The sequence below is a fragment of the Lithobates pipiens genome, unplaced genomic scaffold, assembly GCF_037356315.1.
Source record: "Lithobates pipiens isolate NorthernLeopardFrog02 unplaced genomic scaffold, aLitPip1_a1.2 Scaffold_19, whole genome shotgun sequence".
NCBI lineage: Eukaryota > Metazoa > Chordata > Amphibia > Anura > Ranidae > Lithobates > Lithobates pipiens.
Genome location: NW_027507764.1, coordinates 495,021,138 through 495,040,207, shown reverse-complemented (window position 1 = coordinate 495,040,207; position 19,070 = coordinate 495,021,138). Strand labels below are relative to the sequence as shown.

The following is a 19,070-nucleotide window of genomic DNA, read 5'->3' as shown; positions in this document are numbered from 1 at the left end:
CGTGAGTTACAAAAGCACAGGAAATGCTGTCAAAATTCATGGCAAGATGATTGCAGTATGTTAGCAAAAAATACCGGAGGAACATTTGCATCCATCAGCCAGGAAGCTGAACATGAGACATACTTGGACATTCCAACATCACAGTGATACACACAAGGCCAGGTCGACCTGTCATTGGTTACAGCAGAATAAAGTAAAGGTTCTGGAGTGGCCATCTCAGTCTCCTGACCTTAATATTATTGAGCAACTCTGGGGAGATCTCAACTGTGCAGTTCATGCAAGACAGCCAAAAAATTTACAGGGACTGTGGAGGCTTTTTGCCAAGTTGAATGGGCAGCTTTACCATCTGAGAAGATAGACTCATCCATAAAAGACTTCAAGCTGTCATTGATGTTAAAGGGGGCAATATACGGTATTAATCCTGGTGCTTTAGCAATGGTCCCTTCTTAAAAAAATTAATTAAAAAAAAAAAAAAAATGTGTTTAACACCATCACTAGCTCTTAACCCTAACATTTAACTTTAGCCCTTAACCCTAACATTTAACTCTAGCTGTTAACCCTCACCCCAACATTTTAACCCAACCCTTAACCCTAACATGCAACTTTGGACACATAAAGGACCTGTATTATGATGCAACTTTGATGCTACTTAAGTGCCAGAGAGTGTAAAGTTGAATCAAAGACAGATTACATGAGCAGAACTGTCATACTTTCCTATCAGCCAAAAAAAACACCTCAACCACAACCTGCATAGATGTGAACTTGGCAATGGTTCCTTTCACACAGGCTTTCCAATCAGGTTTGCCTGTCAGATTTTTTAGATGGACCTGATTTGAAGCTCCGTGCAAGTCTATGGGCAGGCTCTGATTCTGTCCAGATCCACAAAGAATGGTGACAGATCCGAGGTAGTCTGATATAAACAGACGCAAGTCCATTTTAATCCAGCCAGCCAAGGTCTGCTGTCAAATTTAGACAAAAACTGAATGGGAGCGGATGTAAAAAAAGTGACATCCATCCTTTCCTGCTTAGATTCAGCAACTGATCTGTTTATGGACCCCTGCTAAACTGAGTGGATGCAGCTCCTGTGAGAGGACCCTTACTTTGATATACTATGCAGTGAGAACTGGAAATATTTATGCTTACTGAACATGCCCTATACATTTAAGTATATAACAGATTTAAAAAAGTCACGTATTACAGTAATATTGTTTTACAGTGCCTTGCAAAAGTATTCACCCCCTTGGCTTTTTTATCTATTTTGTTACATTACAGCCTTTTAGTACAATATTTTTTAATCTGAATTATGTGATGGATCAGAACACAATAGTCTAAGTTGGTGAAGTAAAATTAGAAAACTTTATACATAAAACTATTTTTCAGAAATAAAAAACTGATAATTGGCATGTGCGTATGTATTCACCCCTTTGTTATGAAGTCCATGAAAAAGCTCTGGTGCAACCATTTGCCTTCAGAAGTCACATAATTAGTGAAATTATGTCCACCTGTGTGCAATCTAAGTGTCACATGATTTGTTATTACATATACACACCTTTTTGAAAGGCCCCAGAGGCTGCAACACCTAAGCAAGAGGCACCACTAACCAATCACTGCCATGAAGACCAAGGAACTCTCCAAACAAGTAAGGGACAATGTTAAAAAGTAAAAGTCAGGGTTAGGTTATAAAAAAAAAATCCGAGGGGGCGTGGCGACCGAGCTCTAAGATGGACGCCTGATCCTGGAGCTCCGTTCGCCCGCCAGAGAGAACACGCCGCAACAGCGCTCACCGGCCGTATAATACCCACGATTTCACCCGAACGATTGGCGGAACTGCTGGGGAATGTCGAGGAGACGTAAGAATACCTTACAACCGCAGAAGATGGCTCACTTCTTCCCGGCGAAATCCCGCGAGCCCCCGCAAGATGGCGGCGGATCACATCCTCACCTCAGAGCAGAGCAGGCCGCGCAGGCCGCGCAGACCGGGACGAACGACGGAGATCTTCGTTCACACCGAGACTCTGCAGGATCCTTCAGTGGCCAGTCGTCAGGTACGCCGACCCCCACTACAAGAAGCCCAGCCAAATCAAAACCCAGGCTGATTTCTCCTGACAGGCATCCAGACATGGAGGTAAGCGCCTCACAAGGTGACCAGGCTGCACAACCATCACAAGGCCCTGACCCCATATCTCACTTTCCCACATCTGGCCAACCTATCTCAGATACTGTACTGAAAGAAATGCTGATATCACTTCGATCAGCTCTCCAAGCTGATATGGTACAAGGTATCAACCAATGTCACAGGGAAGTGCAGGCTATAGGAGTCAGAGTGGATAGGGTAGAACGTAAGATGGAGGATTTCTCAGCTACTTACAATGTGATGGTGGATTCACACACAGCACAGGGGAATGACATAGCATGGCTGAAAGATAAGGTCGCAGACCTTGAAGACCGCAGCAGGCGTAACAATATTAAGTTAAGGGGAATACCCGAATCTGTCTCTGCACAGCAACTCTTACAATTTGCCCAAACGCTGTTTTCCTCTCTGCTGCCTAATCTGACCGCACAGGATTTATTAGTGGACCGGATCCATAGGATCCCCAAGCCCTCCTTCCTCCCTGAGGGCACCCCGAGAGACACGCTATTGAGGATCCATTTCTACCATGTTAAAGATAAAAAAAAAATCCAAATCTTTGATCCGTAGGAGCACCATCAAACCTATCATAACCAAATGAAAAAAACATGGCACAACAGCAAACTTGCCAAGGGGCGGCCGCACACCAAAACTCACAGACCGGGCAAGGGAGGACGTTAGAGAGGCAGCACAGAGACCTAAGGTAACCCTGGAGGAGCTGCAGAGTTCCGTAGCAGAGACTGAAGAATCTGTACATAGGATGACAATAAGCAGTATGCTCCATAGAGTTGGGCTTTATGGCAGAGTGGCTAGAAGAAAGCCATTACTTTCAGCAAAAAACAAAATGGCACATTTTGAGTGGAGGAAGGTGCTCTGGTCTGCTGAGACTAAAATTGAACTTTTTGCCCATCAAAGAAAACGCTATGTCTGGCGCAATCCCAACACATCACATCACCCAAAGAACACCATCCCCACAGTGAAACATGGTGGTAGCAGCATCATGCTGTGGGGATGTTTTTCAGCAGTCGGGGCTGGGAAACTGGCCAGAGTTGAGAGAAAGATGGATGGTGCTATATACAGGGATATTCTTGAGCAAAACCTGTACCACTCTGTGTGTTATTTGAGGCTGGGATGGAGGTTCACCTTCCAACATGACAGTGACCCCAAACACACTGCTAAAGCAACACACGAGTTGTTTATGGGGAAACATTTAATTGTGTTGGAATGGCCTAGTCAAAGCCCAGACCTCAATCCAATAGAAAATCTGTGGTCAGACTTAAAGATTGCTGTTCACAATCGTAAACCATTCAGGAACTGGAGCAGTTTTGCAAGGAGGAATAGGCAAAAATCCCAGTGGTAAGATGTGGCAAGCTCATAGAGACTTGTTCAAAGCGACTTGGACCTGTGATAGCCGCAAAAGGTGGCTTTACAAAGTATTGAATTTAGGGAGGTGAATAGTTATGCACATTGACTTTTTCTGTTATTTTGTCCTATTTGTTGTTTGAATATTTGTTTTTTTTATTTTTTTATTGTGAAGCAAAGTTGTGGTCATGTTCTGTAAATTAAATGATGGAAATCCTCAAACAATCCATGTTAATTCCAGATTGTGAGGCAACAAAACACAAAAAATGCCACGGGGGGTGAATACTTTTTCAAGGCACTGTATTTATGTACGGTATGTTACAATTGGTTATGCAACTTATAAGTAACTGTGCATTTGGAGGCATTGGATTGCTTTGCACAAACTGTTTACCATCTGGTTATACAATTTTTGTTGATACACCGCTTCCTTCCTAAATTATCTTATGCACATTGAGGTTATACAGAGTTTATGGCCTTTTGCAGCTGGAGAATACCTGTCTGTGCTGTGCTTTTATATATATATATATATATATATATATATATATATATATATATATATATATATATATATATATATATATATATATATAATTATAGAATACATAAAAAGTTTCAATCCTGAAACCAAGAGTCCACTCTCTATATATAGCAGCGCATGACTATACACTTCTGTTCAAAGTGACTTCTTCCAGTGCCCAAGAAATGATGGTGATTGGAAACAGTTCTATTTGTGAAAAAGAAGAGATACAAAGCAGCTTCCACCTCACGATCCACCTCTTGTGTTCCAAAACGAAACCCCTTTTGGGGGTACACTCACCAACTCACTGAAAATTTGAGCCTTCACAATACCAAAACCAACTCCTCCTTGGCCGCTAGATGTCTCTCTGACTAATATGGGGGTCCGGTATATCTCATAAAAAGAACAAAGTATACCAACATAGCGTGATACTGCTTAAAACTTTTTATTGCAAACCACCCACAAAATAAATATGCGTACCAAAAAGATAAATGCAACAATCGCTCAAAGATATTGTGTACTATGCCTTTTTCCGGGTCCAGTGTATCCAAGGGGCAGCAGACGTCCGCTGTATAATCACCGGTTTACTTTCTGGTGCCCTGGTTGTCTGGAGCTCGGAGTCTGGAACGCACACATCACTTCCGGTATGAATTACGCCCCGACGAAGTCGGAAGTGACGAAACGCGAAATACAGAAGTGTATAGTCATGTGCTGCTATATATAGAGAGTGGACTCTTGGTTTCAGGATTTAAACTTTTTATATATTCTATAACATTGTTTTGGTTAAAAAAAAAAGCAGCAGCTGTTTTTTATATTATTATTATATTTACGTTTGTTTTTGCAACTTTTTTATTAACATATATATCAATTCAAAGTTAGCCCATCCTGAAGCGCTGAGTAGTGTGCAAATAGGTCTGGTTTTATATCATTTTCAGCACGCTGGTTTGAGACTATATATATATATATATATATATATATATATATATTGTGGCAGCACGCAGGTAAAGTCACCTGGTTGTATCCAGGATGGGAAATATGTGTGCCCTAGATTCAGGCTTTATGCAGACTTGTATAATTAGAGGGGAAGAGTTAATGAGCCCAGCTGAAGTAAGTGGGCTCATTAAGACCTCTACAAAAAACCCCAGCATGCTTAGGGAGATGCTCCATCCTGGAACCAGTTTTGTGTTGTATAGACTGGGGAGTGTGACACCTGTTCTGTGCGGTGAGTTAACGCCTGTGTGGCAAACCTCTACAACAGAGACAGGGACTGGTGCAGCACAAGGCTGCACTCAGTTGGTAGACAGGGAATCTAAGTGTGTAATTAGAGGTCAAGCTGACCAGGATTTATTTTCATGTTTTATTTTTGTTTGGCTGTTATATGTTTCACTGCATGTAGCACAAATAAACCGCATCTTTTGTTTTTTTGCACCTACAACGCTGTCTGCTGTGCCTAATTTTGTGTTGTGAACCCATCCAGGGGGTCACACACACCCGCTGCCGAGCTGACCCCCTCACAATATATATATATATATATATATATATATATATATAATTAACTTTTACCATGATCCCTTGTGTGAGTGGAGAGGAGTTACAGCTTGCGAATATTCTATACTAATTTACCAATCGACAAGTAATTGGTGACAAATTTACATATTGATATTAACCACTTCAGCCCCGGAAGATTTGGCTGCTGTATGACCAGGCCATTTTTTGTGATACGGCACTGTGTCTCTTTAACTGACAATTACAGCCGTGCAACGTTGTACCCAAACAAAATTTACGTCCTTTTATTCCCACAAATAGAGCTTTCTTTTGGAGGTATTTGATCATCTCTGCAGTTTTTATTTTTTACGCAATAAACAAAAGCGCAATAATTTTGAAAAAATAAACACTATTTTGTACTTTTTGCTATAATATCCCCAATTTTTTTTTATTTTTTTAAAAAGCTAATTTTTTCCTCTGTTTAGGCCAATATGTATTCTTCTTCATATTGTTGGTAATAAAATCGCAATAAGCATATATTGATTGGTTATAGCATCTACAAAATTGGGAAAATTTTTTGCAATTTTTTTTTTCATCAGGACTGCGACATGGCGGACATATCGGACACCTTTGACACATTTTTGGGACCATTGGCATTTATACAGCGATCGGTTCTATAAAAATTGCACTGATTACTGTGTAAATGTCACTGGCAGGGAAAAGGTTAACTGCTACCTGGGCGGGGAGAGCGATCGTTGTTCATACTTGGTATGAACAACAGATCGCTCTCCTCACCCCTGACAACACGGAGATCTGTTTACATTGACAGATCTCCGTTCTGTCTCTGTGTGGAGCGATCGTGGGTGCCCTGCGGTCACATGCACCTCCTAGCGGTCAAAAGACGAGCCAACATACAGCTATGACGGTTCTGCCAGTGGAGCCAACCTTTTTTTATTGTGAAGCAAACAACAAATAACAGTCAATGTGCATAGCCTTTTGCGGCTATTACAGCTCCAAGTCACTTTGGATAAGTCTTCATGAGCTTGTTACATCTTACCACAGGTATTTTTACCCATTCCTCCTTGCAAAACTGCTCCAGCACCTTCAAGTTAGATGGTTTGCACTTGTGAACAGTAATCTGTCTGGCCACAGATTTTCTATTGGATTGAGGTCTGGGCCTTGACTAGGCTATTCCAACACATTTACATGTTCAATTTTAGTCTCATCAGACCAAACCACCTTCCTCTATATATTTTGGGAGTATCCTACATGCCTTTTTAAACTCAAAATGTGCTGTTTTTTGCTGATACTCCAGTCTCTTCTGTGGAACTCTGCAGCTCCTCCAGGGTTACCTTAGGTCTCTGTGCTGCCTCTCCATTTAACACCCTCCCTTGCCCGGTCTGTGAGTTTTGGTGTGTGGCCGTCTCTTTGCAGGTTTGCTGCTGTGCCATGTTCTTTCCATTTGGTTATGAGAGATTTGATGGTGCTCCTAGGGATCCTCAAAGATTTGGATTTTTTTTTTTTTTATAACCTAACCCTGACTTGTACTTCTCAACAACATTGTCCCTTACTTGTTTGGAGAGTTCTTTGGTCTTCATGGCAGTGTTTGGTTAGTGGTGCCTCTTGCTTAGGTGTTGCAGCCTCTGGGGCCTTTCAAAAAGGTGTTTATATGTAACGACAGATCATGTGACGCTTAGATTGCACACAAGTGGACATCATTACAATCTCCTACTCAGAAATTAATTTAAATTAATATTCTTATATAGGATTGAAATAGCACAGCCAGTTTGTACAACAAATAGAATTGTAGAGCTAATGCACGTGCCTGGCCATGAAGATTTTTAACAACTAGCCGTGTGGTCAATATTTCATTGCATAGGAGGGTGGTGAGTGTAAGACTGGGAGAAGGGCTGGGGGCAGGGGAATCTCAAATATAACATTTTCTAGTAATCTTAACCACTTCAGCCCCGGACCAATAAATACCTTAAGGACCAGAGGTCTTTTTCCAATTTCGCACTGCGCTGCTTTAACTGGTAATTGCGCGGTCATGCAATATTGCACCCAAACGAAATTTGCGTCCTTTTCTTCCCACAAATAGAGCTTTCTTTTGATGGTATTTGATTGCCTCTGCGATTTTTATTTTTTGCGATATAAATGGAAAAAGAGTGAAAATTTTGAAAAAAAATGATATTTTCTTCTTTTTGTTATAAGAAAAATCGAATAAACTAAATTTTAGTCATACATTGAGGGCAAAATTTATTCAGCCACATGTCTTTAGTAAAAAAAATGTCAATAAGCGTATATTTTTTGGTTTGCGCAAAAGTTATAGCGTCTACAAACTAGAGTACATTTTCTGGAATTTACACAGCTTTTAATTTATGACTGCCGATCTCATTTCTTGAGGTGCTAAAATGGCAGGGCAGTACAAACCCCCCCCCCAAATGACCCCATTTTGGAAAGTAGACACCCCAAGGAAACTGCTGATGGGTATGTTGAGCCCATTGAATATTTATTTTTTTTGTCCTAAGGGATTGAATAATGACAAAAAAAAAAAAAAAATGTACAAAAAGTTGTCACTAAATGATATATTGCTCACACATGCCATGGTTATATGTGGAATTGCACCCCAAAATATATTCCGCTACTTCTCCCGAGTACGGGGATACCACATGTGTGGGACTTTTTGGGAGTCGAGTCGCGCACGGCATCCCGAAAACCAATCACCACCTTCAGGATTTCTAAGGGTGCAAATTTTTGATTTCACCCCTCACTACCTATCACAGTTTCGAAGGCCATAAAAAGCCAAAATAGCACAAAACCCCCCAAAATGACCCCATTTTGGAAAGTAGACACCCCAAGCTATTTACTGAGAGGCATGTTGAGTCCATGGAATATTTTATATTTTGCCACAAGTTGCGGGAATATTACAAACTTTTTTTTTTTTGCACAAAGTTGTCACTAAATGATATATTGCTCACACATGCTATGGGTATATGTGAAATGACACCCCAAAATACATTCTGCTGCTTCTCCTGAGTACAGGGATACCACATGTGTGGGACTTTTTGGGAGCCTAGCCGCGTACGGGACCCCAAAATCCAAGCACCGCCTTCAGGATTTCTAAGGGCATAATTTTTTTATTTTACTCCTCACTACCTATCACTACCTATCACAGTTTTGACGGCCAAAAAATGCCAAGATGGCACAAAACCCCCCCAAATGACCCCATTTTGGAAAGTAGACACCCCAAGGAAACTGCTGATGGGTATGTTGAGCCCATTGAATATTTATTTTTTTTGTCCTAAGGGATTGAATAATGACTAAAAAAAAAAAAAATGTACAAAAAGTTGTCACTAAATGATATATTGCTCACACATGCCATGGTTATATGTGGAATTGCACCCCAAAATATATTCCGCTACTTCTCCCGAGTATGGGGATACCACATGTGTGGGACTTTTTGGGAGTCTAGTCGCGCACGGCATCCCGAAAACCAATCACCACCTTCAGGATTTCTAAGGGTGCAAATTTTTGATTTCACCCCTCACTACCTATCACAGTTTCGAAGGCCATAAAAAGCCAAAATAGCACAAAACCCCCCAAAATGACCCCATTTTGGAAAGTAGACACCCCAAGCTATTTACTGAGAGGCATGTTGAGTCCATGGAATATTTTATATTTTGCCACAAGTTGCGGGAATATTACAAACTTTTTTTTTTTTGCACAAAGTTGTCACTAAATGATATATTGCTCACACATGCTATGGGTATATGTGAAATGACACCCCAAAATACATTCTGCTGCTTCTCCTGAGTACAGGGATACCACATGTGTGGGACTTTTTGGGAGCCTAGCCGCGTACGGGACCCCAAAATCCAAGCACCGCCTTCAGGATTTCTAAGGGCATAATTTTTTTATTTTACTCCTCACTACCTATCACTACCTATCACAGTTTTGACGGCCATAAAATGCCAAGATGGCACAAAACCCCCCCAAATGACCCCATTTTGGAAAGTAGACACCCCAAGGAAACTGCTGATGGGTATGTTGAGCCCATTGAATATTTATTTTTTTTGTCCTAAGGGATTGAATAATGACTAAAAAAAAAAAAAATGTACAAAAAGTTGTCACTAAATGATATATTGCTCACACATGCCATGGTTATATGTGGAATTGCACCCCAAAATATATTCCGCTACTTCTCCCGAGTATGGGGATACCACATGTGTGGGACTTTTTGGGAGTCTAGTCGCGCACGGCATCCCGAAAACCAATCACCACCTTCAGGATTTCTAAGGGTGCAAATTTTTGATTTCACCCCTCACTACCTATCACAGTTTCGAAGGCCATAAAAAGCCAAAATAGCACAAAACCCCCCAAAATGACCCCATTTTGGAAAGTAGACACCCCAAGCTATTTGCTGAGAGGCATGTTGAGTCCATGGAATATTTTATATTTTGCCACAAGTTGCGGGAATATTACAAACTTTTTTTTTTTTGCACAAAGTTGTCACTAAATGATATATTGCTCACACATGCTATGGGTATATGTGAAATGACACCCCAAAATACATTCTGCTGCTTCTCCTGAGTACAGGGATACCACATGTGTGGGACTTTTTGGGAGCCTAGCCGCGTACGGGACCCCGAAATCCAAGCACCGCCTTCAGGATTTCTAAGGGCATAATTTTTTTATTTTACTCCTCACTACCTATCACTACCTATCACAGTTTTGACGGCCATAAAATGCCAAGATGGCACAAAACCCCCCCAAATGACCCCATTTTGGAAAGTAGACACCCCAAGCTATTTGCCGAGGGCCATCTTGACACTATTGAATATTTTTTTTTTTGTCCCAAGGGATTGAATAATGACAAAAAAAAAAAAAATGTACAAAAAGTTGTCACTAAATGATATATTGCTCACACATGCCATGGTTATATGTGGAATTGCACCCCAAAATATATTCAGCTAATTCTCCCGAGTATGGGGATACCACATGTGTGTGACTTTTTGGGAGTCTAGTCGCGTACGGCACCCCGAAAACCAATCACCACCTTCAGGATTTCTAAGGGTGCAAAGGCCATAAAATGCCAAAATAGCACAAAACCCCCCCAAATTACCCCATTTTGGAAAGTAGACACCCCAAGCTATTTACTGAGAGTCATGTTGTCTGAACGAAAAAAAAGAGATTGATCGGTGGGTATGCCCACCATTAGATACCTCCCTTCATCCACCCACTTCTAATGATGGACATACATGCACCATTTATATATGCCGAAGCATGGGGGCATCCTCCCGCAAAAAAGTTATGCCGCGTACATATGTTCAAACTTTTCCATGGGCAAGCCCCCTGTCGGAATTTTGACCGTATGTACGCGGCATTAGGAGCAAAATCGCTCCTCCACCCCTTATGCCCCCATGCTTCGGCATATATGCTCTTTTTTAACTGTGGTGGTGAAATCACCGCCTACAGCACTGGAGTCACGGCTTTATGTATCGTGGGAGCAAACGCTGTTGCTGTCAAGATAAATAAATCCGCGCTGCAGCTGAATGGCGTACCTGCTAAGCAAATTATGGTTAACGTTAAAACAAAGTAACATTACAGTATAACAGTAAAACCTTACCATACCATACCTGCAAAGCAAATTCCCCAAAAAACTGTAAAAAATAAAACATTTTTTAACACAACCTGTGCCTAAAATATATATATGCCGAAGCATGGGGGCATCCTCCCGCAAAAAAGTTATGCTGCGTACATACGTTCAAACTTTTCCACGGGCAAGCCCTCCGTCGGAATTTTGACCGTATGTACGCGGCATTAGGAGCAAAATCGCTCCTCCACCCCTTATGCCCCCATGCTTCGGCATATATGCTCTTTTTTAACTGTGGTGGTGAAATCACCTCCTACAGCACTGGAGTCGCGGCTTTATGTATCGTGGGAGCAAACGCTGTTGCTGTCAAGATAAATAAATCCACGCTGCAGCTGAATGGCGTACCTGAAAACATAAAAAATGGTTAACAATAACACAGTAAACAGTAAAGTATAAAAAATTTGAGAGGAGAGAGAGAGAGAGAGAGAGAGAACAATAAAACGACAACTATTTTTGGTTTTTATATTTTATATTTTTTTTGGTTTTTATATTTTATACTTTTTTTGGTTTTTTTATTTTACTTTTTTTTTTTTTTTTTTTATACACTTTTTTTTGAACTGTAAACTGTAACTGTAACGGTTCGGGTCTCTCAAAATGTAATGGCATCTTGGGAGACTCTGTGTTAGTGTGCCTAGGCTGTGAAATGCTGTACCCTACGCTAATACTTCACTAGTTCATGGTAGCGTTCAAAACACTCACCCTGACAAAGACCAGGATTGCCAGGACAGCGTGGACAATAAGAACGGGTGTCACGCCTATATCCGCGCTTGCTACAGACACGACATCTTTTTTGGGGGGCTCGTTGGGTAGGGGTACTCGGGAGGACATAAGAATAATGCCTCTCATGCAGCCGGCTTACTGCATTTGGTTGGGAATGGTGAGGTACAGAACCGTCTGGAAACAGAAGCTCTGTGACAACCTCTCTTTGGAAGAAAAGAAAGGTTAATGTTCCGCCTGAAGTTTTGTATAGCACAAAAGCATTCAGCAAAGCCAATTGAAATAAGTAAGCAGACACTTTTTTGTACCAGCGTCTGGTCTTACGGGAAGTTAGATACGGCGCCAACATCTGGTCATTGAGGTCCACCCCTCCCATATTTTTGTTATATTCGTGGACACAGAGGGGTTTCTCCACAATACCAGTCGCCGTAGAAATTTGGACCGTCGTGTCTGCATGAAGGGAGGTAAGAACGAAAACATTCTTATTATGCCTCCACTTCATAGCGAGCAAATTATTACACCGATAGCAGGCTCTCTCCCCCAGCCTAAGACGGGAATCTACAAGCCGCTGGGGAAAGCCCCGGCGATTAGGTCGCACGGTGCCACATGCTCCAATCTGATTATCAAATAAATGACTAAACAGTGGCACACTGGTGTAATAGATGTCCACGTACAAGTGGTACCCCTTTCCGAATAAGGGTGACACCAATTTCCACACTATCTTGCCAGCGCTTCCTATGTAATCAGGGCAGTTCTCCGGCTCTACGTAACTATCTTTACCCTCATAAACCATAAAGCTCCATGCATAGCCTGTGGCCCTGTCACAGCACTTATAGAGCTTGACCCCGTACCTGGTACGCTTGTTGGGAATGTACTGTTTGAATGACAAGCGACCAGTAAACTTAACCAGGGACTCATCAATGCAGACAACTTTTTGGGGAGTAAACAAGTCTGCAAAACGTTGGTTGAAGTGGTTTATGAGGGGCCGAATTTTGTAGAGCCGATCGTATTCAGGGTCTCCACGTGGACGACAAAGTTCATTGTCACTGAAGTGCAAGAACCGCAAGATCTGCTCGTATCGTTTCCTGGACATGGAGTTAGAGAACACGGGCATGTGGTCAGCCGGATGCGTGGACCAATAAGCCCGCATCCGCATAAATTTATGTGTGCCCATGTTGAGGGAAAGGCCCAAAAACGTCTTAAATTCGGAAACCGTAACTGGTTTCCAATCTCTGGCAAGAGACGGCAACTGGGGATTAGCGGCGATGCGTTGACCAGCATATAAATTGGTTTGGTCCACAATAGATCTATAGAGATCTTCCGTGAGATACAGAGAATAAAAATCGAGTGGCGTAAAATCATCTGTATCCACCTGAATACCGGGTTGGGCAGTGAATGGGGGAAGTACGGGTTCTGCAGAAGTGGTGGGCACCCAATTGGGATAGGCGAATTCTGCAGGAAGGGCACTATGGGTACGACGGGCCTGTCTTTGTCTTCTTCTTCTTGGTGGCAGCGGGACACTACTTGTGCTTGCCACCTCGCCAGCTTGAACTGCACTTATGGGACTCGCCACGTCACCACGTGATACTGCAGTGCTGGATGTACGTCCAGGGTGTACTAGGCCGCTGGTGCTTGCCAGTTCACCAAAAGGATGAGCGGCGCTAGTACTGGCTCTATACTCCATACGAGGGACTTGCGGTTCCTGCACCTCAACAACATCAGAAAATCGGGGTCGGGTACGCCTGACAATAGCAGGGACCTCTTCTTCGTCGTCAGAGCTATCTGACATGGAGGCGCTGTCCTCTACAGGTTCGTATTCTGAGCCTGAATCTGACAGATCAGTGTCTTCCTCTTCACTATCTGTCATGCTCAGAAACGTGTAGGCCTCTTCACTAGTGTACCTTCGCTTTGCCATTTTGGGCTCTAAATTTAGGGGTACAGTAGTGAGACTCACAGGTAAAAAAGCACCTAGCCTGTCAGCGACTGTATAAAAACGCTACCAAAAAAACTGCTAGCGATCGCAGGGATCAGGCCTGACTCTGCGAATGCTGCAGTTATGTGTGTTGTGTTTTGTAAGTGACAGTGATCGATCGATACTGCACTTGGGTGGGCTGGGCTGGGCTGGGCTGGGCAGAGGGGCAAAACGCAGGTGCTAGCAGGTATCTGGATTGATCCTGCTAACAATGCGTTTTTTTAGAACCCTAAATTGCTGGGCACGCTAGTATAGATCTGATCAGATCAGATATTGATCTGTTCGGATACTATACCACTAAGGGAGGTGTATGCTTTGCGCGTGGGTGTTAGCGGTGCTGGCACTAACCTAGCACTGCCTGGGGCGACGCAGACCCTTTCTGACCCTAAAACCAAATTTATATCACCCGCCGGGTGATCAAGGGGTTAACTAAGGGCAATCAGGGGTTAAAACCTTTATTGGGTATTTATATGGGGGTACCTAAATAACTAAATAACTAACTGGCTAACCAGCGTCACCAGTGACACTTATGCAGCGATCGCTGGTGAAAGGGTTAACTCTAGGGGCAATCAAAGGGTTAAAACCTTTATTAGGTTATATATCGGGGTACCTAACGGTATAAAAACCTGGCGTTGAACCTAAAAAAAAACTAGCTTCCTAGCGGGACCAGTGACACTATTGCAGCGATCAGAAAAACGATCGCTTAGTGACACTGGTAAAAGAGGGTGAAAGGGTTAACTGGGAGGGCAATCAAGGGGTTAAACCTTAATTAGGGGGGGGTAGGGGGCTACCCTGGACCTAAAGGGGCCTAACACTAGCTGCCCTGACACTTTTTACAGTCACAACTGACACTAAATGTAGTGATCAATAAATAAATGAACACTGCATTAGTGACACTGTGACTGGGGGGGGGGCGGGGGGCCGATCGGGGGGGTGATCGGGGGGTGACTGGGGTGAAATGTGTGCCTGTGTGTACCTATGTGTCAGTGGACTGTTGGTGCACTTACTTGAAGGTCTTCACTCCTCGCTATCCGGTTCAAAAAGACCGCCACGAGGAGTGTGACATCACTTCCTCCTCCTGTGTTTACATTTTCACAGGGGAGGAAGTTCGTCACTGGCCAGGAGCGATCGAGAGGCGATGGGCGGAAACCAGCGGCCATCCCCTCATCGCCGATCGCTCCGGCACCGAAAGGGACCGCCGTATCTAGCGGGAGGGGGTCCGATCGGACCCCCCACCCGCTAGAAGGCATTCACGTACATTTACGTGATTGTGCCTGCCTGTGCCATTGTGTTGACGTACATTGGCAATACGGCGGTCCCGAAGTGGTTAAACTAAAAATTTGTTACAGGAATCATGTTTAACCACTTCAGCCCCGGACCAATAAACACCTTAAGGACCAGAGGTCTTTTTCCAATTTCGCACTGCGCTGCTTTAACTGGTAATTGCGCGGTCATGCAATATTGCACCCAAACGAAATTTGCGTCCTTTTCTTCCCACAAATAGAGCTTTCTTTTGATGGTATGTGATTGCCTCTGCGATTTTTTTTTTTTGCGATATAAATGGAAAAAGAGCGAAAATTTTGAAAAAAAAAGATATTTTCTTCTTTTTGTTATAAGAAAAATCGAATAAACAAAATTTTAGTCATACATTGAGGGCAAAATGTATTCAGCCACATGTCTTTAGTAAAAAAAAATGTCAATAAGCGTATATTTTTTGGTTTGCGCAAAAGTTATAGCGTCTACAAACTAGAGTACATTTTCTGGAATTTACACAGCTTTTAATTTATGACTGCCTATCTCATTTCTTGAGGTGCTAAAATGGCAGGGCAGTACAAACCCCCCCAAATGACCCCATTTTGGAAAGTAGACACCCCAAGGAAATTGCTGATGGGTATGTTGAGCCCATTGAATATTTATTTTTTTGTCCTAAGGGATTGAATAATGACAAAAAAAAAAAATTTTTTTACAAAAAGTTGTCACTAAATTATATATTGCTCACACATGCCATGGTTATATGTGGAATTGCACCCCAAAATATATTCCGCTACTTCTCCCGAGTATGGGGATACCACATGTGTGGGACTTTTTGGGAGTCTAGTCGCGCACGGCACCCCGAAAACCAATCACCACCTTCAGGATTTCTAAGGGTGCAAATTTTTGATTTAACTCCTCACTACCTATCACAGTTTCGAAGGCCATAAAATGCCAAAATAGCACAAAACGACCCCATTTTGGAAAGTAGACACCCCAAGCTATTTACTGAGAGGCATGTTGAGTCCATGGAATATTTTATATTTTGCCAAAAGTTGCGGGAACATTACAAACTTTTTTTTTTTTTTTGCACAAAGTTGTCACTAAATGATATATTGCTCACACATGCTATGGGCAGAAGTCAAATTACACCCCAAAATAAATTCTGCTGCTTCTCCCGAGTACGGGGATACCACATGTGGGGGACTTTTTGGGAGCCTAGCCACGTACGGGACCCCGAAAACCAATCACTGCCTTCCGGATTTAAATATAAAATGCTACCAAAAAAACTGTTAGCGATCGCAGGGATCAGGCCTGACTCTGCGATCGCTGCAGTTATGTGTTTAGTGTTTTGTAAGTGACAGTGATCGATCGATACTGCACTTGGGTGGGCTGGGCAGAGGGGCAAAACGCAGGTGCTAGCAGGTATCTGGGCTGATCCCGCTAACAATGCTTTTTTTGGAACCCTGAACTGCTGGGGACGCTAGTATAGATCTGATCAGATCAGATATTGATCTGTTCAGATTCTATACCACTACGGGAGGTGTATGCTTTGCGCGTGGCTGGCACTAACCTAGCGCTGCCTGGGGCGACGCAGACACCCGCCGGGTGATCAGGGGGTTAAACCTTTATTGGGTAATAAATGGTGGGTGCCCTGATGCTATAAAAAGCAAACTAACCAGAGTCACCCGTAACACTTATACGGTGATCAGTGGTGAAAGGGTTAACTAGGGGCAATCAAGGGGTTATAATTTTTATTAGGTAGTATATGGGGGTCCCTGGCGCTATATAAAAACCTGACGGGGAACCTAAATAACTAACTGGCTAACCAGCGTCACCAGTGACACTTATACTGTGATCGCTGGTGAAAGGGTTAACTAGGGGCAATCAGGGGGTTAAAACCATTATTGGGTAGTATATCGGGGTACCTAGCGCTTTAAAAACCTGGTGGTGAACCTAAAAAAATAACTAGCTACCTAGCGACAGTAGCGACACTGATGCAGCGATCAGAAAAATTATCGCTTAGTGACACTGGCAAAAGGGGGTGAAAGGGTTAACTAGGGGCAATCAGGATGTTAAAACCATTATTGGGTAGTATATCGGGGTACCTAGCGATATAAAAACCTGGCGGTGAACCTAAAAAAATAACTAGCTACCTAGCGACAGTAGCGACACTGATGCAGCGATCAGAAAAATGATCGCTTAGTGACACTGGCAAAAGGGGGTGAAAGGGTTAACTAGGGGTAATCAGGATGTTAAAACCATTATTGGGTAGTATATCGGGGTACCTAGCGCTATAAAAACCTGGCGGTGAACCTAAAAGAATAACTAGCTACCTAGCGACAGTAGCGACACTGATGCAGCGATAAGAAAAATGATCGCTTAGTGACACTGGCAAAAGGGGGCGAAAGGGTTAACTAGGGGCAATCAGGATGTTAAAACCATTATTGGGTAGTATATCGGGGTACCTAGCGCTATAAAAACCTGGCGGTGAACCTAAAAAAATAACTAGCGACACTGATGCAGCGATCAGAAAAATGATCGCTTAGTGACAGTGGCAAAAGGGGGTGAAAGGGTTAACTAGGGGCAATCAGGATGTTAAAACCATTATTGGGTAGTATATCGGGGTACCTAGCGCTATAAAAACCTGGCGGTGAACCTAAAAAAAAAAACTAGCTACCTAGCGACACTGATGCAGCGATCAGAAAAATTATCGCTTAGTGACACTGGCAAAAGGGGGTGAAAGGGTTAACTCTAGGGGCAATTAGGGGGTTAAATCTTTATTGGGGGGTGATAGGGGGCTACCCTGGACCTAACACTAACTGCCCTGACAGTTTTTACTTTTACAACTGACACTGAATGCATTGATCAGTAAAGAAATGATAAATGCAATCAGTGACACTGTGACTGGGGGGGGGGGGGATCGGGGGGGGGGGGGGGGTTGTGTACCTATGTGTACCTATGTGTCAGTGTAGTGTTTTGGTGCACTTACTTTTAGTCTTCTCCTCGTAGTCCGGTCAAAAAGACCGCCCCGAGGAGAATGACATCACTTCCTCCTTCCTGTGTAAACAATACACAGTGGGAGGAAGTTCGTCATTGGCCAGGAGCGATCGAGAGGGGGTGGCCAGAAACCAACGGCCATCCCCTCATCACGGATCGCTCCTGGAGGGAAACGGACCGCCGTATCCAGCGGGAGGGGGTCCGATCGGACCCCCCACCCGCTGGGAGGCAGGCACGTACATGTACGTGCTTGTGCCTGCCTGTGCCATTGTAATGACGTACATTGGCAATACGGCGGTCCTTAAGTGGTTAAAGTCCTGACCAAAATGTTGCCTGCCTAAAGTCTGCAGGGCCTTTTATAGTCAATCTGCATCATTCTTATGAAATAAACTTAGAGTAGCTTTACAAGACGTGCTGTCAGATAATATGAAATGCATATCTGTGCACTAATTTGACAGCTCGTTATCAAACATTTGAGCACCATCACGTTATCTAGGCCTGGCTGTAGAATTCATGGTTCCCTCCGAGTTTATGATACAGCTGCAGCAAAACATCTCCTTTAATGCTATAACCGATTGTGTGCACACCACGATATGATTATCTGCATTGTGTGTGTTTTCTTGAATATTAGGAAAGCACATCTGTACATTCTGTATCATGGCACTCTTCTGACATTCATTATGTGGGTTGAGAATAGCAAAGTAAACTGTACGGGTCTGCTGTCCATTCTCCCAAACAGATGGCTGCTACAGTTGTGTGTCACTTGCTTATTACAGCCTCTTAAGATTAGTAGCTGCATGTCCAGATGGGCCTGAAAGAACAGCTGTGTATAAAAAAAAAAGAAAATAAATGAAACCTGCGTGATGATTTTTTTCAGGAGGGAAAAAAAAATGTGTCCTAGTTGCAGTAAAGAAAAAAAAATTCCCAGCGCTTCTTTCTCTCCGCTTTTACTAAAATGTTTGCTAATCATTTGTGGTTTGTTTGT

General features: G+C 43.0%; 1 protein-coding gene across 1 annotated transcript in view; it reads left to right on the top strand.

Moving 5' to 3' along the window:
* The window catches only part of TRIQK (triple QxxK/R motif containing), a 188,229-nt gene that overhangs the window by 164,199 nt on the left and 4,960 nt on the right, over nucleotides 1–19,070 (top strand). The gene's annotated exons all lie outside the window — the stretch shown is intronic.